General features: G+C 36.6%; 1 pseudogene; it reads left to right on the top strand.

Annotated features, from left to right (window-relative positions):
- The first annotated feature begins 882 nt into the window (after positions 1 to 882).
- On the top strand, positions 883 to 3,320 carry LOC119507649 (annotated as a pseudogene).
- The last annotated feature ends 19,891 nt before the right edge of the window (positions 3,321 to 23,211 follow it).

Genomic DNA, 23,211 nt, shown 5'->3' with positions numbered 1-23,211 from the left:
AGTAATAAGAAACCCTGTTTAAAAAGAAGCATTAGGTTCCTTCCTCATGTTAAATAACCTCATTAGGTCATCATTGCTTTAGCAGCTGGTTTCCCAAAGCAAGCATGCAGGCACTGAATGATGGACATAGCCACTCTGAGAAAGCATATGGCTATTCTATTATTATTTGAGTATAATATCTGCAGTAGTTTCAAACTCATTTTCTCTATGTTATGCTGCTCTCTACCTTAGAGTTACATAAAAATTCAGTTGCATCTATCAATCCAGAGTCCTGATAAAAAAACAACCATGATTTCATAAATCCTGAATTTTGATGATGGCCATTTCTTCAGGTACGTTTGTGAGGCGATAAATACATCGAACAGTAATTTACAAATGCACTCATTTAAATACATTCAAATAAAATAAGAATCAAATGCTTGCAAAATCTCTGAGATTTTGAAAAAAACTGATCCACATATTTACATAAAAGTAAAGTAGTTTGGCAGGGCCTCATTTAAAATGTCTACCACCTTAAACTATTGGTTATTTATATTTTTTATACAACATCACTTTCCATATCAGCTTATGTGTATGTCTATCTAAAAATGGTTTTAACTTTAATATCTATGATTTGACTTTAATTTATTCTGCCAAACTCCTAAAGTGAGCATCAAAGAATAATCCACCATTTTTTTACTCATTCCTTCTTTGCCTTCACATTTACCCAAATATTTTCTTCCCAATGATGACATCCCTTTCTGTTTTTATCCTTCAGAGTTCAGACAAACAAAACTACTAGGATAGATGCAATAAAATTAATAAGGGATATGCTATAGTAGTTTCACTTTACAAACTTTTGGAAGCTGGTTAAAATTCTCTAAGACTTAATTTTCACATTTGATGCTGGAGCTCAGACTGCAAGACAAGCAGTTACTGGAAAAGAAAGATGGATGTAAGGAAGACAAGGATAAACTGGAGCTCATGCGCATGAACTGGAACACACAAGAATGTACTGAACTCTACTTTTGTTCTTGTGTCTCTCACCATGTTGATGTGGGTATCCTGCAGGAGAGATTGTCCCCTTCAGGATGGAGAACACACCTGCCCAGGAGCAGGAGAAGCTGAAGCAGAAAGGATCCAGAGGAAACTAGGGCAATTACAAGTCTGGCTGCTTATTCACCCATACAAATTAAGCCAGCAGAAAACAACACATGTGAGCTATCAAAGTACCTGATGAACTTGCTGCAAACTTCCATGCATAAAATTCCATATAGTTGCTGCTTCACTTCTACCTCCCAAATCTTGTGAAAGAATGCTTCCTATGGTCCATGCTAATAAAAAAATACAGGTAAAAGAATTTCAGGAAGTACAGTTTAACTTCCTAAGTTGACACATACAAAGTCAACACAGTTCACCTTTTGTCACTTGGTATCCATCCATATCTCTTTAAATCACATAAATTTCCAATTAAAGCAATAACAAAGTCATGCTTCCACCTAAAATGATACAACTATACAGGGCACTACCAATTACATCCTAATCCTTTCCCCCAAAAAAGATACAAAGTCAATTTTTTGTCCTTGGGTGATGTTTATCCTTCTGGATCATGCACACTCTCTTTCATATCCTATAACTTAAACACAGAGATACAAAGTTAACTATAATTAATGCTTCTTCTGTTAGGAAATAGGACATGAAAAGAAAACAAAACTACTCCTCCTCCTCCTTCTTCTCCTTGGCATTTACAGACTCTCCTGCAGCAGGCTGTGGAACTACAAAGGGATCGGTGCCTATATTACAATATCAAACTTGACAATCATCTAGATTTTTTTGTCTCTGCTTATAGATCATGTTTGCAGTAGGAGGCATTTCCCATGTTATATGCAGCAGATAGTTATGGAACATCATAATTAAGTGTGATTCTGTAAATTCTCTAACGATGGCACTAAACTAGCAACAGGATCAAAAGATGCATCAGTTATCATATGGCAAGTTCATCTGGATACACACCCGCTAAAACTACTTAAAACATTAGAAGGACATGCTGATGGTGTTTCTTACATTGCATGGAGTCCAGATGACAACCATCTTGTTGCTTGTGGCCCAGATGACTGCTTTGAGCTTTGGCTTTGGAATGTACAAATGGGAGAGCTAAGGACTAAAATGAGCCAGTCTCATGAAGACAGTTTAACTAGTGTGGCTTGGAATCCAGACAGTAAATGCTTTGTAACTGGAGGTCAATGTGGGCAGTTCTATCAGTGTGATTTAGTTGGTAATCTCCTTGACTCCTGAGAAGGGGTGAGAGCGCAATGCCTTTGGTGCTTTCACCAAAGCAAATTCGGGGATATAACTTCAAGGATCTTACAGATAGAAACATAGTACAAGAAGATCACCTATTATGTCTTTTACTATTTCAAAAGATGGCCAATTAGCTTTGTTAAATGTAGTAACTCAGGTAGTTCATTTATGGGCCTTAGAAGACAGAGTCTTAGTAAGAAATTATCAAGGTGTTACACAAGGGCTTTGTTCTGGTTTGCTAGAGCTGCTGTTATGCAAAATACCAGAAATGAATTGGCTTTTATAAAGGGGGTATATTAAGTTACAAATTTATAGTTCTAAGGCCATAAAAGTGTTCAAAAAAGACATCAACAAGAAGATACCTTCACTGAAGAACGGCCAATGGCGTCTGGAAAACCTCTGTCAGCTGGGAAGGCACATGCTGGCGTCTGCTTGTCCCAGGTTTCAGCTCCTGCATTTAAAAATGGTGTCCTACAAAATGTCTTTGGGTTTGTCTCTCTTAGCTTCTCTAGAACAAATTCTGGCTAGCATCTCTTAGCATCTTTAAGCATTAATGTCAGCAAGTGTCTGGGCCTGTGTGGCTCTTTTTAAAGGACTCCGATAAACTAATCAAGACCCACCCTGAATGGGCAGGGCCAAATCTCCATGGAAACATTCAATCAAGAGGTCACACCCTAAACAGAAAGATTAATAAATCTGCCCCCACAAGATTGCATTAAAGAATATTGCTTTTGCGGGGACATAATATATCCAAACAGGCACAGGCTTTATACAATTCATTCATGTTTGGAGGCCATAATGAAGACTTCATCACTAGTGGCAGTGAAGATCACAGGGTTTACATATGGCACAAACATAGTGAACTGCCAGTTGCAGAGATGACAGGGCACACATGTACAGTTAACTTTGTGAGCTGGAACCCACGGATTCTATCCACGATGGCCACCACCTCAGATGATGGCACTATTAGAATATGGAGACCAGCACATTTTATAGACCACCAGAATAATGAAGAGGAATGCAGTAGCATGAGTAGTTGATGGAGAATTTGGAGCAGATGACTTCTGTTTAACTTAAAATTAGTCATATTTTAATGGCTTTGGATTTGGTGCAGACAAACATGGTTATTAGCTGGACAGACATGCTCTTCATGAAAAAAAGAACCATTTTTGAAACCCCATCAGAGCCATTTACACCTTGCTTCTTAGTAACCAGTTAAGATGAAGCACATTATTAGAATATTGTTGGATTCTGTGTTGAATTATCTCCCCATCGATTGTGAAGAACTGTGCTACATTCAGGCTTACCCATAGAACTCAGTATACAGGTATATTTTTCTCTCTTGCCTTTTCTGGTGAGATACCATTCTTGTTGCTCTGCCGTGTAATGAAGTTTAAATGCTTATTTGGAAAACTTTATTTAGTGGTTTAGAAGGCTTGATTGAAAGAATGAATTAGTCTGAAGAGTATACATTAGATAGGAAAGAATTTCCTTCTTTTGTTTCTTCAAATCTTTCTGCCTTATTTAGCTGAAGATGTTTGCAGCTTGGCATGGATTCTAGCCTTGCCCATTGCACAGTATATACAGATCCAGATGACAAACCAGTGAACTATGTTGAAAACCACTCTCAGTATTATATTTGACAAAAAGTTTTGTACTCTTCACATAGCTTATTGCCCCATAAAAAAGGTTGACAACACAATTTTTAAAAAATAAATTAAGAAGTATTTATAGGATTAAAGTGACTCCATTTGTAAACATTTGGAATCTAAACCAGGTTAAAAACAGTTTCCTCTGTGACTTAGATACACAGTCTAACTGATGCCCTTCTGGAGTACCACTATGAGACATGGTCAGAAACAGTGCTTGGAAGGACATTACACAGGAAATTAAGAGTAATATTTTGATAGTTATTCCCCTTTTGTTTTATTCTTAAAGGAACATCAGTACCTAATCTTGAAGAAACTCAATATTTAAAAAGAGAATTTTAACTTACCAACATGAGAGTTCAGTAGTCTGTTCAGGTATTCAACAAAGTTTGTTCCAAGTTGTTCTCTTCTTGGGAAATCATTTTGGTGTGATCTAGAGAGAGTAGAACTCAGCAGATATAACCACTTGGGAAGTTTATAGCATAACTAAAATTGTTAGAAGGATACAGCAGGTTACAAGCATACTTAAACTGGGTTAAAACCTCACAGTCATTCCCCTTTACTGCCGTTATATATTTTGACATCCAGGGATACATAAATTCAAAGAATATTCTTTCTTAGTTTTTCAGATACTGCCATACTGTGTCTCATTCTAAATCAGTGCTGTGGATAGGCTTTCCCTCTCCCCTCGTCTTTTAGTATAAAGAAATGTTTAAAAAAAGTAATTGGTAAATACATATGCATATATATTCCCATCAAAATGAGAAAGAAGTACTCATAACTATTACAGTTCTAATATCTGTAACTACTCTTGTGGTGTGGCTGGCATATGTAAGTGCTTTCTTCCACTACTCATTTCATATTTCCTTTGTTCTTAGCAAGCACCTCGGCTGGCTGTGATTCTTTCCTTGGTGCAGTAACCCAGTCATTCATTCCTAAGGCATAGAGCCTCCAGTAGTTCTGCCAAAGCTAAGTTGTTATACTTTTACATTGACTTTAATCACAGGACTTGGGGGAACTAAGAGACAATCCAGGAGATCATCTGCTTCCAGGCTGTTGGGGACTGAATCATGTACTCCACAAAAAACACATTCAAATCTTAATCTGTGTTCCTGTGGGTGTGAACCCACTTGTAATTAGGACCTTGAAGATGTTATTATTAAAGATGTGGACTCATTTGTGAATAAGAACTCCAAAGAACCTTTTTAGATGAGACTAAATCGAATCACAGTGGGCCTTAGTCTATATGACTAAAGGCCTTATAAATAGAGGAAATTCACATGCAGTCCCTGAGTAGAAGTCAGAATCCAGAAGAATCCAGAGAAGAGAGAGAGATCACCATGTGATGGAGGACTGCCGTTGCCAGAACCTCACTGTCCCCAGGAACAATCATGGCCTTGAGGACATCTTGATTTGGGACTTCTAGCCTTTAAAACTGTGAAATAATAAATGCTTGTTGTTTAAGCCAACCCGTTGTGTAATATTTGTCATAGCATCTCTGCCAAACTAAAACACAGACACACTCTTCTGAATCCACATTTTGTAGTAGAAACCCAATATCCCTTGGTTGCCAAGCTCAGTTACCCAGCCAGGAAGGCAACTATCTTTCTTTGACTGCTAAGTCACTGGCATGAGGAACAAAGGTGGCCAGGTTGCAGTCTCAATTTCCAGTTGAATTAATATCATTACTTTGTTCCTTGATGGAAGCATTCCTCCCTTTGTAAGTAAGACGTTTGGACCAGTAGAACCTAAAGTCATAGAGACAGGATTTTTTTTTTCCTTCTAGATCACTCTGGGTAATAGTTCAAGGAAGTACTTACCATAGACACCTCTTGGTCCACAGACCCATGAATCTTGGCTGTGGGGAACAACACCATATAAAGCCTGCTAATTGAGAGCATAGACTGCATCCTGGAGAACATTGCTCCAGATCTGCAAACATTTTCCAGGTAGATGTAAATATAGCTAAGTGTTCAAAAGGCCATTGAACTGTTCTGTTAGCCAGTTATGTCAAGATCATGGGGATCATGTATATCCAATGAATTCCATATGTTTGGGACCAATGTCACATTTCATTTGCTATGAAATAAGTTGCTTGGTCAAGAGTAATGCTGGATATAGTACAAAGATAGTACATATACTGGGTAGTGATTTGGGCAGAAGCATTGTGGGCATGGGAAACAAATCCATATCCAGGTTAAGTGTTTACTCCAATGGGAACAAAGTACTATCTCTTCCACCAGTTAGCTGGTAGCTGCTAGTCCTACAGAATGGTGAATACCAGGGGCTAAGTGTTGGTTTTGCTGTGAGAATATGGGCATTTAGCAGTGGCTGTGTCCTAATCTGCTTTGGTGAATAGAAAACCTACTACCTGATCCCATGCATAATGTCTATCACTGCTGCCATGGTCACTTTGTTAATAAACCAATTGGGCAATGACAGGAGTGGCTGGTGACTAGCATTCATAGAAATGATCATCTGAGTATTCACATGGAACAGAAATACATTCACATTCTGTGGCAATTCAGGTGTGTCTATGTAACTGTCTCCCATGGATCATGTGCTCTGGGAGAAGCCAGCTACCATATCATTAGGACAATCCAGCAGTCCAGTGGATAATGTATTGATGTTTAGTGTCTTTCTCCCTCCATTAGAATGCAAACCTCATTCATTGACTATAGAGTTTATTGACCAATTTGTTCACTGCTGTATTCCTAGTATATATAACAATATCTGAAATATGGTATATACTCAAAAATATTTTGAATGAAAAATAATTAAATTGTATAAATAACTCATATATGACTATTATTTTTATTCTTAATATATAAGATAAAGGAATGTCACAAAGATTCTTTGTTACTTGTCAAATGCCATTCATCTATTAAGTGGTAGAGCTGGAATTCACACCCTGTTTACCTGTCTTATAAACTGTACTTCTAACCAGTATGATATATTACCTCTATTTTTGAAATATTGGATTTTTTTATGAAGTAGAACAGTCTCAGAAATAGTTTTCTGTTTTGAAATTTTAGTGTAACTACTGCATGAAGTCAAAGCTGTGACAGCTTCTGGTATCATATATGATTTAAGAAGAGGTGATACAAGTATTCGGGAACTATCTTTGGAGGTTCCCACAGTCTGACAGTACCCAAGAGACAAAATTTGGATTTCAAGATATGCCAAGGCCATTAAGACAGTAGTAAATACACCATAGTATAAGCTAGTACTGTTGGAGAGCTACTTCCTGGTAATAGATAAAACCAAAGTTGGACTAAGTTTTTAAAAACCTGCAACCCAGTCACCAAACATCTTAGTGTGATTGGATTAAGATGAACTGTTTCCTCTGTGGAAAAAGATAACCCATATAGAACCTCTAATTTTTCATTCACAAGGTCTTGCATTCAGTCAAAAGTCATCAGGTATATTAAGAAAAATATAGCCAACATAAAACAAAGAACTATATATATATATATATATATATATATATATATATATAAATATATATATATATATATAGAAAACTATGAAAAGAATCATCTGGAAATTCTATTACTGACAAATACAACAAATGAACTTCAGAAATCAATATTTGGTTTTAAAGCAGATTGGTAAGAAAAGAAGAAAGGCTTAATGGACAGGAAGACAGGTCATTAGAAAATACTGAAGCTCAAGCATGCACAGGAAAAGGGATGGGAAATATAGAAGGGAAGGGGAGAGAAAGAAAACAGGCCAGAAACAATAACCAAAGAATTAATGGCTAAGAATTACCTTACACTGTCAAAACTACATGAATTCACGTATTTAAAATCATTATGGACACCCAAGCAGGAAAAATACATGGGAAAGCACATCTAAATACATCATATAAAGACTACTGAAAACCAAAGAAAAATACAAAAATACCGCAAACAACCAGAGAAAAAAGAACTTTCAAAGGAGCAAAAATATGATTGCCAGCTAATTTCTCAATAGAAATTATGGAACTCAGAAGGGGAATAAAGCTGGGTGACTATGACAAATACATTACAAAACTACAGAAATTGGGAATGTATGATTAAAGATGCACAGTAGATAAACAAATGAAGCAGAAGAGTGATACCAGAAATAGACTCACCCATTAAAGTCCCTTGATTTATAAGAAAGGCCTCATTGCTATGCATTTTGGGAAGATGTTATTTTTAATAAATAGTAGAGTCAAATGGATATTCATATGGAAAATTAAAAGAATAAAATCATTGCAGATGAATTGCACATGAATCAAAAGGTGAAAGGTGAAACTACAAAGCTTCCAGAAGAAAGCATAGTGGAATGCCTTCATCAGTTGTGACAATCAAAAATTTCTTTAAAAGACACAGAAGTCTTGATAAATTGGACTCTATTAATAACTTCTGTTGGCCAAATGACATTGTTATGCATGAAAAGAAAGTCTCTGAATTGAAAGACAGTTGCAACATATGTAACAAATAAAGAACTTGCATTCTGATTTTAAATACATAAATAAAAGTTTAGAAAAAAATTAAAAAAAATTTGAATAGGCATCACACACACACACACACACACACTCAAGGATATCCAATGGCCAATAAATCTATCTATCTATTTATCTATCTATCTACCTATCTATCTATCTATCTATGTAGATCTATATATACACACATATGTATGTATTTCTCAGGGAAGTACAATATCAAATGATAATGTAATACTGTTATTCATAACTAAACATGGCTAAAATGCAAAAATATTGTCCTATTATCTCAGAATTTAGCAAAAATCTCAAAGTCAGAGATGATTAATGACATATGTCACCACATATTAAAATGAAATACAGTCCCATACTTAAAAGACTTACTATGAAGTAGCCAAATGGTCCATCAATCATCAACCCCAAAAGCTTTAATAAGAAAAGACTAGCAATTCAATAGAGCAGGAACTTCTTTAAGGGAATTCCAAAACCCAGAACTACTCTGTTTCTTTTTTTTTCTTTCTCTTAATTAAGGAGGATAGAAGAAGGCTGTATCTCCTATAATTGAAGCCAGTTAAGAGGGTCCCTAAGAGAAGCAGTCATGGAGATCCTGATGGTTTACAAGAGGAAAAGTAAAGATCTCACTGTCTAATTGAATGTTGACTGAGCTTCAGAGATTCCTAGGCCTAAACCAGGTGGCTATTGAAGTGGAGAGTGAGAGCGATTCTTGGTAGAATTCAACAGGTGTCCCTTGATGTTTGCCAAGGGAATGAATCATAGAGATTGGTACCTGACAGATGGCAAGGCAACGAGAAAGAGTGTAACAGCAGGACAAGCTGCTTCCTGAGTAGTGGGGCAAGGGAGCATTATTTCCCATGCTGCAAGTCTGTGCCACAACAGGTAACTGATTTGAGTTGTCTTGAAAAGATATTGCTTAAGGAAGCTATCTTCTGTGTAAGGAGATATCAGCAGAGTGGCTGAGGGGTCACCACTGTGTAAAAAGTTGGAGTGACATAGGAAGTCAGTTGGAGAATATACTTCCGGTGTGAGAAGTGGGGCAGTCCAACAGGGTCCCCATGAATTGTCTCTGAAAGAGTCACTAATATGTTCCTCAAAGAGCCAGCATTTGAAAAAGTGTATCTGACTCAGCTGAGGAAAAGAAATACAAATTTCAAAAGTCAAATTACTAGGCCCTAGTACTTATTCTTAAATTTCTCTACCCTGCTCAATCCTGGAAGAGCTAAACTGAGCAGATGTGGGTTATATACTGTACAAGGAAGGAGGTTAGTGAAAGAATATATCGTGCTTCCACTTTTCCTACATCTTTCACTGAGTCATAGATCAGGCCTGAGATGGTGGGAATTGGTTGACACTTTGAAATGGATGAGACTAAAATTCTGCTTCAGATTGGATAGTATATTTTAATAGCTGAAAATAACACTGTTTTTGGTTTTGCTTTGCTTTTTAAATACAGGATAGTGACCTAATGGCTATGGTATATGCCGAAGATGTTGCAAGATGCCACCTCAGCCTTTTTAACCTCAGTTTCCTGATCTGCCTTCACTTCCTCTTTGTGTTGTTGCAACTGAGAATTCCGATTGAATATGTGGCCATGCTTTGAACATTGACAGGGGCTATGCTGATGAGAGATTTCAAACATTTGAATATGTGAATTACAAGAATTTTTTCTTCTTACTATGATTTCACAAATAGCTTTTATTTTCACGTGGTGTTTCAGTTTTCAGAAGGGAAGCAGAAACAATAGGATATATGTTGTGATTTATTTTAAGAAATTTGTTAATGTGATTGAGGGAGCTGGCAAACAGGTATCTGAAATTCTGCTAAGAATGATATTGCAGTCTCGAGTCCAAAATTCATAGGGGAGGCAAGCAGGCTAGAAAGGAGTAGATGATATAGTGTTGAGGCAGAATTTCTTCTCTCTGGAAACCTCCAATCTTTGCTCTTAAGGCTTCTAGCTCATTACATGAGACTCACTCATATTATAAAAGGTAATCTTGACTTAAATTCAAATGACTGTAGATAATAATCCCATCCACAAAATACGTCCACAGCAACGTTTAAGCCAGTGCTTCACCAAACAACTGACCACCTGAACCTAGACACATCAATACATAAAATTAATCATCACATGTAGGGTTATCACATGCTTTATATACTTTTGCCATCAATAATGTGCTCTGTTCCCAGCTCACCAGCTGAGGCTTACCAACGTTTTATATACAGTAGTGAGAAACTGAGAATTTAGCCCAGTCTCTTTATGAAGGATATTTTCTTTTTCTGTCCCCTTCAAAAAGTTCTCTTAATTCAAACATTCTAATTTTCCCCTTTGCTGCTTCTACAGGTGTCATGGTAAGTTGGGGAGTAAAATTCCATGGACAACAATCAGAGAAAAGGGATAATTGCTAGAATTGAGTCTTGCATTTTTATCCATATTAAAGGGATACATGTTATATTTCTGTAGTAATAGATTATCATACAAGTATCCAAATGGCTGATATATATGAAATATTGTAATAGTAAGGCAAATATAAAGTCTTCAACTTTTTCTTGGGAATTTCTTACTTTTTTTCCCATTTTCATCATTTTAATAGCATACATTTAATTGTCTGTTAGTATTTCCATTCTACATACTTGTATTACTAAATTTATATTATGTTTACGTGGTTTAAATTTTATTTTACATTAAGCTTAAGTTTTCTGTACAGAAATTTAGGTCACAACTCTTGTATTTCAATTTGGCCACAGTAAACCATAAATGTTGGAAAGAATAGCTGAGACTTTATGTTATCATTTCCTGCTCCCAATTCATGTTCTTAGAACTCTGAGCTCTAACAAGTTGTTAGCACCATCAGGAGAGCCCCTGCCTTTGGCTATATCAGAGAGACATTTAATTAGTCAGAGATATTGAGGTTTTAAAACTCTCTAGTGCACATGTCTTTAGCTACTTGGAATGGTTTTTTATAGGAAGTATCTTTTCTGAAGGTGCATAGAACAAATATATTACACATAAATCATTGTTCAAAGAGAAAAATGCCATTGAAAAGAATTCATTATTGTTTCCAAGAAATATAGTGTCATATATCACAATGAGTTTTGTTTAACATTGTGAAGTTTATATTGTCTGGTTGGAAGATATATCTATCTTAGTAATCACTCTCCATCCCTTTAAAAATATTCGCATCTGTTTGTGTGTACTAGACTCATTCTGGAGTGTCTTTTGAATCCACAGCTTCCAAGTAGTTAACAAAAAACTCAGCCTTGTGATCAAGTTCGCACCTACAGTTAGTTGGTACTATGAGACTTGTCACCTGCCACAGTTGACTTGTTCAGATACCTGGTTGAAGTCAGGCCAATCCTAAGCTTTTTTTTTTTTTTTTTTTGAATTGGGACAGAGTAATTTTTGTTAGTTTCTGTTATGCACTTAAATTAGTAAATAGGACAAAGCTGGGCTGAGATGCTTATTTGGCTGTGAGCATACTAAAATGCAAAACAATGCAGGCACCAAAAGAGAAGAACAAAGCACAAGTGTGGAGATGTGCAGAGCAAAGACACCATCTGGCCCATAATTGACAGAAAGCAACATCATTTTCTGATTTAAGAGTTTCTTATTCCACTTTCTGGTGAGGCCTAACTCCCCTTTCTACACTTGGATTTCATGTGGGTTAGCTATTTTGCTGCCATTGAATTCTCTTCTTCCCCACCATTTATTTGATCTAATAGGAGTGGATTTCTAATATTCTCATCCAAAAAAGCTTTGACTACCCCCTGATGGCTTGGTATGGAATGACTACTTTATTAGTCAGCATCAATATCAGAAAGAACAGAGTAAAAACAGGGTCAAGATTTATTTAGAATTACAGAATATTAGAGATGAACTAAATCCCAAAGAGAGTGTATGAAGCTGCCTCACTTGCCATCTCCCCACAAACAAATGGGGAAACCAATTCACAGAGGTACTACATTCAGTTTTTCCTTTTTTGTACAATTATTTTTTATTTCAGCATGGCAGTAGATTAGAATTTAACTACTTCCATGGAATCATAGATAATATTTGGCTTCTTTGAAAAACCATAAAAATAAACTTTTTCATCTTGACTGTATAGCTAAATTTCATGTTATATACCTCGCTTGAAAAATCACTGCCTTGTTTATAAAATGCAAGTGTTACTTCCATTCCACAAATTGGACAGACTTGTGATGAAGAATAAATGAGGTTTTTTGAATGGGTAGTATTTGATATGCTAACATAGATATACTTTGCAGGGTGAAGAAAGATGGCCAGAAGTGAAAATTGTTGAGTCTTTACAGAAAGTCAAGAAAGGAAAGAAATACAAAACAAGCTCATTTGAACTCCATCTGGGTCACAATTGATTGAAATAAATGATTATTATAACATGTGATGGTGGGTTCATGTTTCAATTTAGCCAGATGATGATGTCCAATTGTTTGGTTAACCAGCACTGGCTTGATTATTAATGTGAGGAGAGTTCATGGACTTAAACCATTAGTAAGTTGATTGCACATGGCTGATATGATGGTTAGGCAATGCTTCTGCCAAAATTACCATCTGTGGACTTACAGAATGTTTTATCCACCATCATGGTATTCCACACAGCATTGCTTCTGACAAAGGAACTCACTTCACAGCAAATGAAGTGAAGGAATGGGCACGTGCTCATGGTATTCTCTGGTCTTACCATGTTCCCCATCATCCAGAGGCAGCTGGGTTGACAGAACAGTGGAATGGCCTTTTGAAGACTCATTATGGTGCCAACTAGGGGGCAATACCTTGTGGGGCTGGGGCAGTGTTCTCCAGGAGGCTGTGTACGCTTTGAATCAGTGTCCATTCTATGGGGGTGATTAACGGGTCCAGGAGTCAACGGGTGGAAACAGGAATGGCACCACTCACTATCACTCCTAGTGATCCACTAGGAAAATATTTGCTTCCTGTTCCTGCAACCTTAAGCTCTGCTGGTCTACAAGTTTTAGTTTCAAAAAGAGGAGGGCTTCCAGCAGGAGACACAACAATAATTCCATTGAACCGGAAGTTAAGATTACAACCTGGCCACTTTGGTCTTCTCATGCCTCTGAATCAAAAAGCATGGAAGATGATTGATCCTGACTATCAAGAGGAAATAGCACTGTAAATACACAATGGAGGTAAAAAAGAGTTTTCCTGGAATATAGGAGATCCTCTAGGGCATCTCTGAGTTCTACCATTCCTTGTGATTAAAGTCAATGGAAACCTATAACAACACAATCCAGGCAGGACTACCAATGGCCCAGAAACTACCAGATTGAAGTTTTGGGTCACCTCACCAGGCAAAGAACCACGCCCAGCTGAAGTGCTTACTGAGAGTAAAGGGAACATGGAATGGTAGTGGAAGAAGGTAGTGATAAATATGAACTATGACCACATGGCCAGTTACAGAAATGAGGACTATGATGGCATGAAAATTTCCATTGTGCTTTTTTATGAGTATGTTTGCATTTGTCCATAAAGCAAATATCTTTGTTTTCTTCTCTACCTTATCTCCTCATCATATGATATAAGCTGTATTGTTCATTTCACAATATTTAAGTTATAGGAAATCAAGTTTAAGAGTCAATGTTACCCAAGGACTTGCACCCTATTCTGGAGAGATTTTGAGTGGTTCTGGTTATACATAAGACAGCTGAGTATTGTTAGGTAAAATATATGTCTGTAATTGTGATCTATTTACAGATTAAGATGATGTGTATAACTGCCAAGTTGACAAGGGGTAGACTGTGATGGTTAGGTTCATATGTCATTTTGCCCAGGGATGGTGTCCAGGTGTCCGGTCAAGCAAGCACTGTCCTATTAGTGCAAGGACATTTGTGGCTGATTAATCAACCAGAAGGCTGGTTTATTAAATCATCAGTCAATTGGCTGCAGCTGTGACTGATTACCTCAACAAAGGGTATGTCTTCCTCAATGAGAGAATTCAATCAGCTGGATTTAATCCAATCAGTTGAAGACTTTTAAGGGAGTAAGAGACAGAACCCTCACTTCTTCTTCAGCTAGCCAGCAAAGCATTTCCTGTGGAGTTCATTGAACACCTTCATCAGAGTTGTCAGTTCACTGCCTGCCCTACAGAATTTGGACTCATGCATCTGACCCTATGGAATTTGGCCTTGTGCATCCCCAGCATTGTGCGAGACACTTTTATAAAATCTTATATTTACAGACATCTCTTGTTGGTTCTGTTTCCCTAAAGAACCCTAACTAATACAGTTGGTTACATCTTTAATCAACTGAGGAGACTGCCTTCAACAATGAGCAACATCTCATCCAATCAGCAGAAGGCTTTAAAGAAGGAGTGATAATTTCAGCAGTCAGAAAAGAGAATTTCCAGCTAGGTTTCATAGGTCCATAGCTGGAGGAGAATTAAGCCCCAGGACAGATTTCAATGAGACTTTGTACTTAGCATTGTTACTAAAATGACTTAAGGCTTTGATATATTGTAAAGGAAAGAATGTATGCTGCATATAGAAAGAACCTGTCTTTTGGGGATTCTGTGAGTAGAATGTAATGGTTTGAAGCTGTATGTACCCCAGAAAAGCAGGTTCTTAAAGTTAATCAATTCCTGTGGCTGTGGACCCATCATAAGTAGGAACTTTTGGTGAGCTTACTTAAGTTAAGGTATGACACAACTCATTCAGGATGGGTCATGATCCTCTCACTGGAGTCCTTTATAAGTGAATGAAATTCAGACAAAGGGAAAGCCAAAGAAGAAAGATGCTGAGAGAAATGAAACCTGAAAGAGAAGGGAGAGAACCACAAATGCCACCATGTGCCTTGCCATGTGCAAAGGAGTCCAGGATCATCAGCAGCCAGTCTTCATTAAGAAAGCATCATCTTGATGATGCCTAGATTTGGACATTATCACAGCCTCAGAACTGTAAGCTTGCAAGCTAACAAATTCCCATTTTTAAAAGCCAACCCATTTGGTGGTATCTGCTTTCAGCAGTCTAGTTAACCAAAACACTACATGGACTAGAAGGGCCATAGAAAATTCTGTCTTTAAGAATTTAAACATATATGAATTCTTTCACACTTCTTTCATCTTTTGTCAGTATCTTCTTTCAATCTCCACATACCTCTTAGAATCCTGGCACCATTGGCTTTAACAAAGAAATGTTATCATTAATGTTACTGTTTTTTTTTTTAAATGAGAATTAACAAAAGAAAATTAATGACAGTTGAAATCATATTAAAAAAAAAAGAAAGGAGAAGGAAGAAACTTTGAAAGGAGAGAGTAGAATGAAAGAGTTGCTATAGTTGCTTCTATTATACCCCCTCCATAACATTAAAAGAGAAGAGAATGAAGAGAATAAGACTTGTATCCAGCATCTCACACATGCCATTTCAAATCTTTGGGGTCTTACCTGGTGCCTCTGCTGCAGTGACCAGTTCCATGTTCACTTCCACCAGATTCACCCAGGTACAATCTGACATCCATAGTTCTGATTGCCTGCCTTTGAGCCTCTTTGAGGACTTAGCATGGAATGTCTGAGGAACCATTTCTTGCTCATGCATGAGCAGCCCAGAAATCAGGGGAATGAATTATGCTTCCTGCGAAAAGACTATTGCTGGCAAATGTAAGAGGGAAGAAAAGGATAAACATTTCTTTTTTGCTTCCTTGGCAGACAATTCTAAGATCCAAAGCAGAAGGCTTTTAAACAAAGTCCCAGGAGAAGGAGAATTGATAATTGGTTACTGGTTTTCCCTCCTCCATGTGTACTGCCTTTGTACATCACTTGAGCATATGGGATAATGTCCAAATAAGCTATCTAGTAGTATGCTGTTTTTCAGGCTTGACTTTCAGGGAAATCCAGACTGAGAAAGTCAGTTGCTAGAAGTAGAACTGGAAAGCAGACTCTCATACACACATAATAGATTGTGGCACTAGATCACTCATCCTATAAAAGAAAATAATGATTCTGTTGCTGATAATAAGAAGGAGGGAAATAATTCCCATAGACAGTAGCAACACAATTGCCAAAGAATCTCACCTGGTAAGTTGGGATAATGTACAAGTAGAAGAAAAGTTGGGTTAAGGGGTAGTTATAGAACTTGAACAGTGTGGGGAAATGCTAATTATAGGAATTGCTCAATTAGCTGTCTTTTGTTAACTGCTCATTAAGTTAATCTGGAAAAGAAAATGACAGTTTCAGATGAGCCAGTTATTGAATCAAGGCATGGTGTGAAAGACACAGGGCTTCCATGGTAGCATTTAAGGGGACCTACATGAACAAGAAGGGCCAAGATCTAATTGTAAAAGAAGAAAGATGTAAAGAAACCTGGAATTCCAGCTATGGCAGGTCACTTATGTCAGACTTAGGACTCTGAAATTTTAAAAAACAGGACACTGAGGAGAAGGAGGAGGCAGAGAGCTTGTTAAACTTGTCCTTTACACTACTTACTTTTAAGAAAAGTCAGAGCACTTGGTGAAAACACTTCATATCTTAGAGGCAGCATTTCTCACACTTGGGAATACTTCTTTTGTTCATTCTTAGAGGACACTAAAGTAAGAATTTTGATGGGATCGAAGATTATAAGAGGATTTGGTAGCAAATCCTGGCTGTGGTGCAAGTTTCTTGACAACTCAAGCCATATGACCCAGAAAATCTGATGGGGTAAAAGTGTGAGTGGCAAGTAAGAATGCTTTATGGAGTATCTGGTGGCCTGCCTGACAGGAAATTCTCAGAACAGTTTCCTAGGGTTCCCTAGGGCTTTGGAGTCATTATACTACCAAAAGTTTTCTGCTTGGGCAAAAAGATTCCTGACATGCACTAAGGTCCTAATAATGACTGAATGTCTGAACAAAGAATATAGAACTGTTCATCACTGAGTTTGGTATTATCAAATCCACTGAGTCATAAGGTCAGGAAGACATAGCAGCCATCCATCCCATTGTGGAAACATATAGTTAGATCTGGGCAAGAGCACAGCCATAAGGCACAAGTAAAAGAGAAGAAATAGTGACATTCTTATGGTACCTACTTCTATTGTACCATAGCCTCTACTTCAGGTTTTTCCCTATGAAGTATAAACAACTGACAGAGGAAGAAAAACATCAAGCTTGGTTCACAGGTAGCCAGTGTAATATGTTGGTATTATCTATAATCTTTAGGAAGTCTTACAGCACTGAAGTGAAGGGAAGGAATGGATAAGACCTCCATTGTATACACTTTGGAGGGAGAAGGGGCTTGAGGAATTGATACACGTGAAACCTGGGAAATGGCATGTGACTTGGTTGGTTGGTTAGGCATCTGGAAGGAGCAATACTAGAACATCAAAGACAATGAAATCTGGGTAGAAGCATGAGTATGGACCTATGGGAGAGGGTCAGTGTGTACAGATCTTTGTGTCTCAGGTAAATGCCAACCAGAAATTATCCACAGAAGAGGAGACACTCAACAACCGAGGAGATATTAGTCAAAGCCTCTTCTCAGCATCTTCAAGGCAGGTAAAATGAGCCCCTAACAGAATGGCCTTAGTGGCATGGATGGAGGCTATCTGAGGGATCAGCATCATGGACATTCTACTCTTCAAGTCTAATTCAGCTTCTTCCACTGATGAATGCCCAACCTTCTCACAACAGAAATCAGTTCTGCACCCTTGATATGGTACTATTGCTTAAGGAGACAAGCCCAGCCACAGGGTGGTCTGATTTCATCAGACCTCTTATATCCTATAAGAGCAAAACTGCATCCTTATTAGAATTGACACATATTCCAGATATGGGTTTCCTTCCTTGCCTGCAATACTGTACTCACGCCATTATCTGAGAGTGCAAGGAATACAAAGGTATCTTGCACAACATTGCCTCAAAACAAAGGGCTAGTTTTATAGCCCCTGATTATTGGATCTACTTATATTACGAGGGGTCAATACTAATAGAACCATGAAATGGTCTAAACGTCAGTTCAGAGACATTTTTTTTGCTTAGAAATTTTATTTCTGAATTCCAGTTCAAGGAAATAACCACAAAGATTGTTTTTCACAGAAATTTTCTTAATAATGTTATTTGAAATGGTGGAACATTTAAATGTACATGTATATATGCTATAAGGTGATAAATAAGTAACTTGAAATTTCATGATTAAAAATACATTTATGAATGTAAAAATCAGAAGAAAATATTATATTGCAATTTAAAATAATAATATAAAGTGTATACCCATTAAGATTAAAACTTAAAATAAGTAATGCCAAAAAAATTGTAAACCAATATTATCAAATATTAATGGTGCCTGTGGATGAGTGAGTGGTATTTTTCTTATTTATATATTTTTTATTATCCAAATTTTATTTAGTGCATAGACATTATATTTATACTAAAAAATAAGAATGTAAAATAAATAAATGCATTGCCATATTTGTCCCTGGGAAAGGAGAGATAGGCATAATCAGTCCAAATTTATATTTTTTATGTGGAGTGGTATAATGTGTTTGTTTTTCTCTTAGAATGGTCATAATATCACAAATTTTTCTGTTAAGGAAATATTTAAGGATACAGAAAGGAGACAACCTACAAATGGGATTTGGTAAAGAAGACTCCAGAGTACAGGTAAAGAGTATATTTCCTCAGAAACTGAGAATTCTCAGAAAACTGAGAATTCTTGGAAAGTTGAATGGCATCGACAGCTATATAACTTGGGGTCAATAGTAGCATGGATTTTATGATTACTTCAGGAAATTGTTAATAATGAAAATCATTCTATGACCAGATTTACAGAGAGGTTTCTCAGACTCATGAGGGAATATAAAATAACAACATGTAGGCCCCTGTCATAATCGTTTGGGAAACTTTGTACACTCCTAAAGAGGAGCTCAATACTATTTTATGAAGACCCCTTCAAGAAGTAAGCAAGCACTTTAACCAAAAGTTACTAGTTTTTTTGTTTGTTTGTTTGTTTTTAGGTCCTATTATACTGTTAATGGAATATCTGTGAAATTCATCAAGGCCTGTTTCATTAAGAGCCAACTTTTCTTTCCTGGGATAATTCTGTAAAGTTTTAAAATACATTTCTTCAAAAACCTGTTTTTAGAAATAACTCTGCTACCCTGTTACCAACATTACTGATTTGCCCTCTGAGTTTGGAAGAGACGCCATGAATGCCCAATTGCCAATTGTTCTAGTTAGTGTGATAATCCTGAGATGCTTTAGATATATGGCAGTGGCAGGTTTTACATTTTTGATAATAGTTACTTAACATCTATATTGGTATAACATAGTCTTTTTAAAATATGAAAATTAGATGAAATCTTTTTGAAAAGTAAAGTATCATACAAGGAACAGAGTAAATCATGGTAATACACTGTTCATTTCAAAATTATTAGAACCTGGGTTTAGCTTTGTAGTTTTACCAAATTATTGTTAAAGAACATGCATATAAATCATAGAAGGAAGAACTTGTAACAGCCATAGCTGTAATACTCCTGAACCAGTCTCAGATGCCAAGCTCTGTGTTAAGCAAATCAAAGATACAGCAAGTGTACCTAGATTCTTTGCTACTGTATGCAAGAAGTTTGTAGAACCTCAAAGGCTTCCTGAGCCCAGAGCAACGGCAGGTTTCCTCCTACAGCCCAAAGGGGACCAGTGTTAACTTGGGGATGAGGTCATGGGCCTAAGGCACTGAGCCATAAAATCTGAACAAGAAATTTCTTGACAGTAATGTTGCAGTGTCCTTTTGAGTCAATGACTGACATAATGTGATGTGACAGGGAATGTGGAGAGCTTCTGGTTTGTTTCTCACCTTTCAAACATTACTTGACTATGGTCACATTGGAATAACTCAGACGAGGAGAAAAATCAATGTTGTTATTTAAAGAACATCCCCATGCTCTCTTTCTTTTCGTGAAATAGATTCTATCATCAGTAATCTTGCAGTTTTTAGAGAGTTTTCTTGTGGAACTTCTTCCAGCTACTTTTCAAAATCAATTAGATGTTACTTACTATACATTTCCTCTTTGGGAAATGAAAAGTGTGATGTTCTTAATATTTATCTCTATGAGAGTTATATGCTTCCTCTGAAATCCATTTTTAATATTATATTACACTCAGTGTACTTTCTAATCCCTATATGGGATGAGATTTATAAATACATAACCAATTTGTGCCTTACTAATTCAAAGTACTAGTCAGTCTCTTCTGGGGTCTCCACTGTTTCACCAATCTTTTGCTACTAGTGCAGCCTCAGGTCCTGGGTGAGCTCTCCGCAGGTTCTTTGACCCCTGGCAAAGCCAGAACCCTCCCCCATGCCTCAGATTCATCTGATGAGCATTAAGGTAAATTGAAGACTGAGACTTCCGTTCTTGGCAAAGATGGAGAACAGGGACTGGATTTATACTTTCACCTGAAACCCCAAAATAGACAAAATATACAAGACACTGGCCATCACATGACAAAAATCAGTGATGTCTGAGAGATGGGGAACAAAATAGTTAAATCCTATGATTGTCACAAATACCTAGATTCCTGCCTGGAGAGTTTCTAGGTGGTAGCACAGGAATGGGGAACCCTGGCAGAACCACACAAATGCCGTGAGTTAAAGAGACAGAGCTGAGAGTCTGGGACTACCAAAGTTAGAATTCTCAAGACACAGTACAAAAAATGGAGAAAGCTGCATGGACAGATAATTGCAGAAATATGTAGAAGGCCCATTTAAATCTTCATATGTTTACAGATCAAGGCAGGCAGGTAAAGAAACCACCTGCAACCTGGAAAAGGGCTACCTGAAAGGATTTGAGGTAGTAAGACCAGTATTTTACATAGGCTGGAAACAAAGCATGTTCCAACAGCCAGTGTGGGAAACTCCATAATTCAGTGGACATGTCCAAATATTTTATTGCAGTAGAGGAAGAAAATTGACCTTAGATCAAAAGTTCTTCTGGTCCCATCTAGCAAAGCTTAAACATAAAAACCAAAAGAATCAAATTGTTTAAAAGTAACTTCAATGCCTCCTAGAACACAGCTTAAAATAGTAGAATAATATGAAAATATACAGCACACAAAAAAGAAATTTCACAATGTCTGACATCAAATTAAAAATTATGTTTCCAAAGAAACAGAAAAATACAACCCCTAATGAGGATAAAAATCAATCAACTAAAACTTACTCAGAAATAACATGGATGATAGAATTAGTTGACTAGGATATTAAAACAGTAATTATAACTATATAGCACATGTATAACAATAGAGAGGAATGAGTGAATATTTTAAGTAAGGCTGTGGAAGATATTTTTAAAAGACCTAATCAAATTTATAAAGATGATAACTACAATGTTGGACATGATAAATGCACTGGATAATATTAACAGAAGATTAGACATTGCCAAAAAAATAATGAAAATGAATATATGAAAATAAAAATTACTTAAAATGAAAAACGAGAGAAATAACACTGAAAAATAGATGAACAGAGCTTAAGTGAGCTGTGAGACAACTTTTGAGCAACATGGTGTTACTGGAGTCCCCAAGTAGGGGAATAAAAACTCTTTGAAGAAATAATGACTTGGCATTTCTCAAATTTGATGAACCCTATAAACCCACAGATTTGAGCATCTTAACAAACCCCAACCTCAAGAAACATGAATAAAGTATGACAAAACAAATCAAATTACTTAAAATCAGAAGCAGTGAGAAAAATCTTAAAATAATGCTGAAGTAAAAACAAAAACATATGTACAGAAAAGCAAAGATAGGAATGACAACGGCTTTCTTGTTGGAAACAGATAAAGCCAGAAGACAGTGAAATGATTTATTTAAAGAACTGAAAATAAAAAACAAACAAATAATAAAAACAAATGAAAAATGTTAACCTAGAAATCCATATCAAGCAAAAATATCATTTATAAATGAAAGTTAAAGACTTTTTGAGACATCAAAAGCTCACATAATTTATTGCCAGCATACCCTGCTATAAGAAATGCTAATACAAGTTCTTCAGGCAGAACAAAAATGATCCCAGATGGCAATATGGATTTACACAAAAAAATGAAGAGCCCCAGAAATGGGAACTACGTCAGTAAATATAAAAAAAAAAGAATGCTATTTTCTTATTTAAATCTCTTTAAATTATCATAGATTATTTACAGCATCTACAACATATGTAGAATTAAAGTCACTGATAAGAAACACACACAAGCTGGAAGGGGAGAAATGGAAGTAAAAGACTAAAATACTATATGTGAAGTGGTATAATATCATTGAATGTAGACTGTTAATAACTAAATATATATATTATGAACCTTGAAGCTACAACTAAAAAACACAAAAAGAGTAATAGCTAATAGCCCAACAAGAGATGAAATGGAATCATCAAAATATTCAATTTATTCAAAAGAAGGCAAAAAGATTAACAGAGAACAAAGAAAGATGAGACTAAGAGAAAATGAACAACAAGATGGCAGATTTAAACCCAAGCACATCAATAATCATGTTTACTGTATGAACCAATAAAAATGAACAGATAAACAGATTTGATAATAAAGCAAAATCCAACAAAATACTGCCTAGGAGTCACCTCCAAAAAACCTCTTTGTGGCTCAAATGTGGACTTTCTCTCTCTAAGCCAACTCTGCAAATAAATTCATCACCCTCCCCCCAATGTGTTACAGGACCCCCCAGGTGAGTGAGTCTCCAAGAAGACATAGGACATCAATTTCAGAAGCCTGACCCTGGCATTGAAGGGTTGAGAATGCCTTTTTGACCAAAAGGGGGAAAAGAAAGGCAACAAAATAAGGTTTCAGTGGCTAAG

Source organism: Choloepus didactylus, chromosome 13 (assembly GCF_015220235.1).
Source record: "Choloepus didactylus isolate mChoDid1 chromosome 13, mChoDid1.pri, whole genome shotgun sequence".
NCBI classification, from domain to species: Eukaryota; Metazoa; Chordata; class Mammalia; order Pilosa; family Megalonychidae; genus Choloepus; species Choloepus didactylus.
Note: the sequence above shows the minus strand (reverse complement) of the source record. Positions and strands in the feature narration are given on the sequence as shown.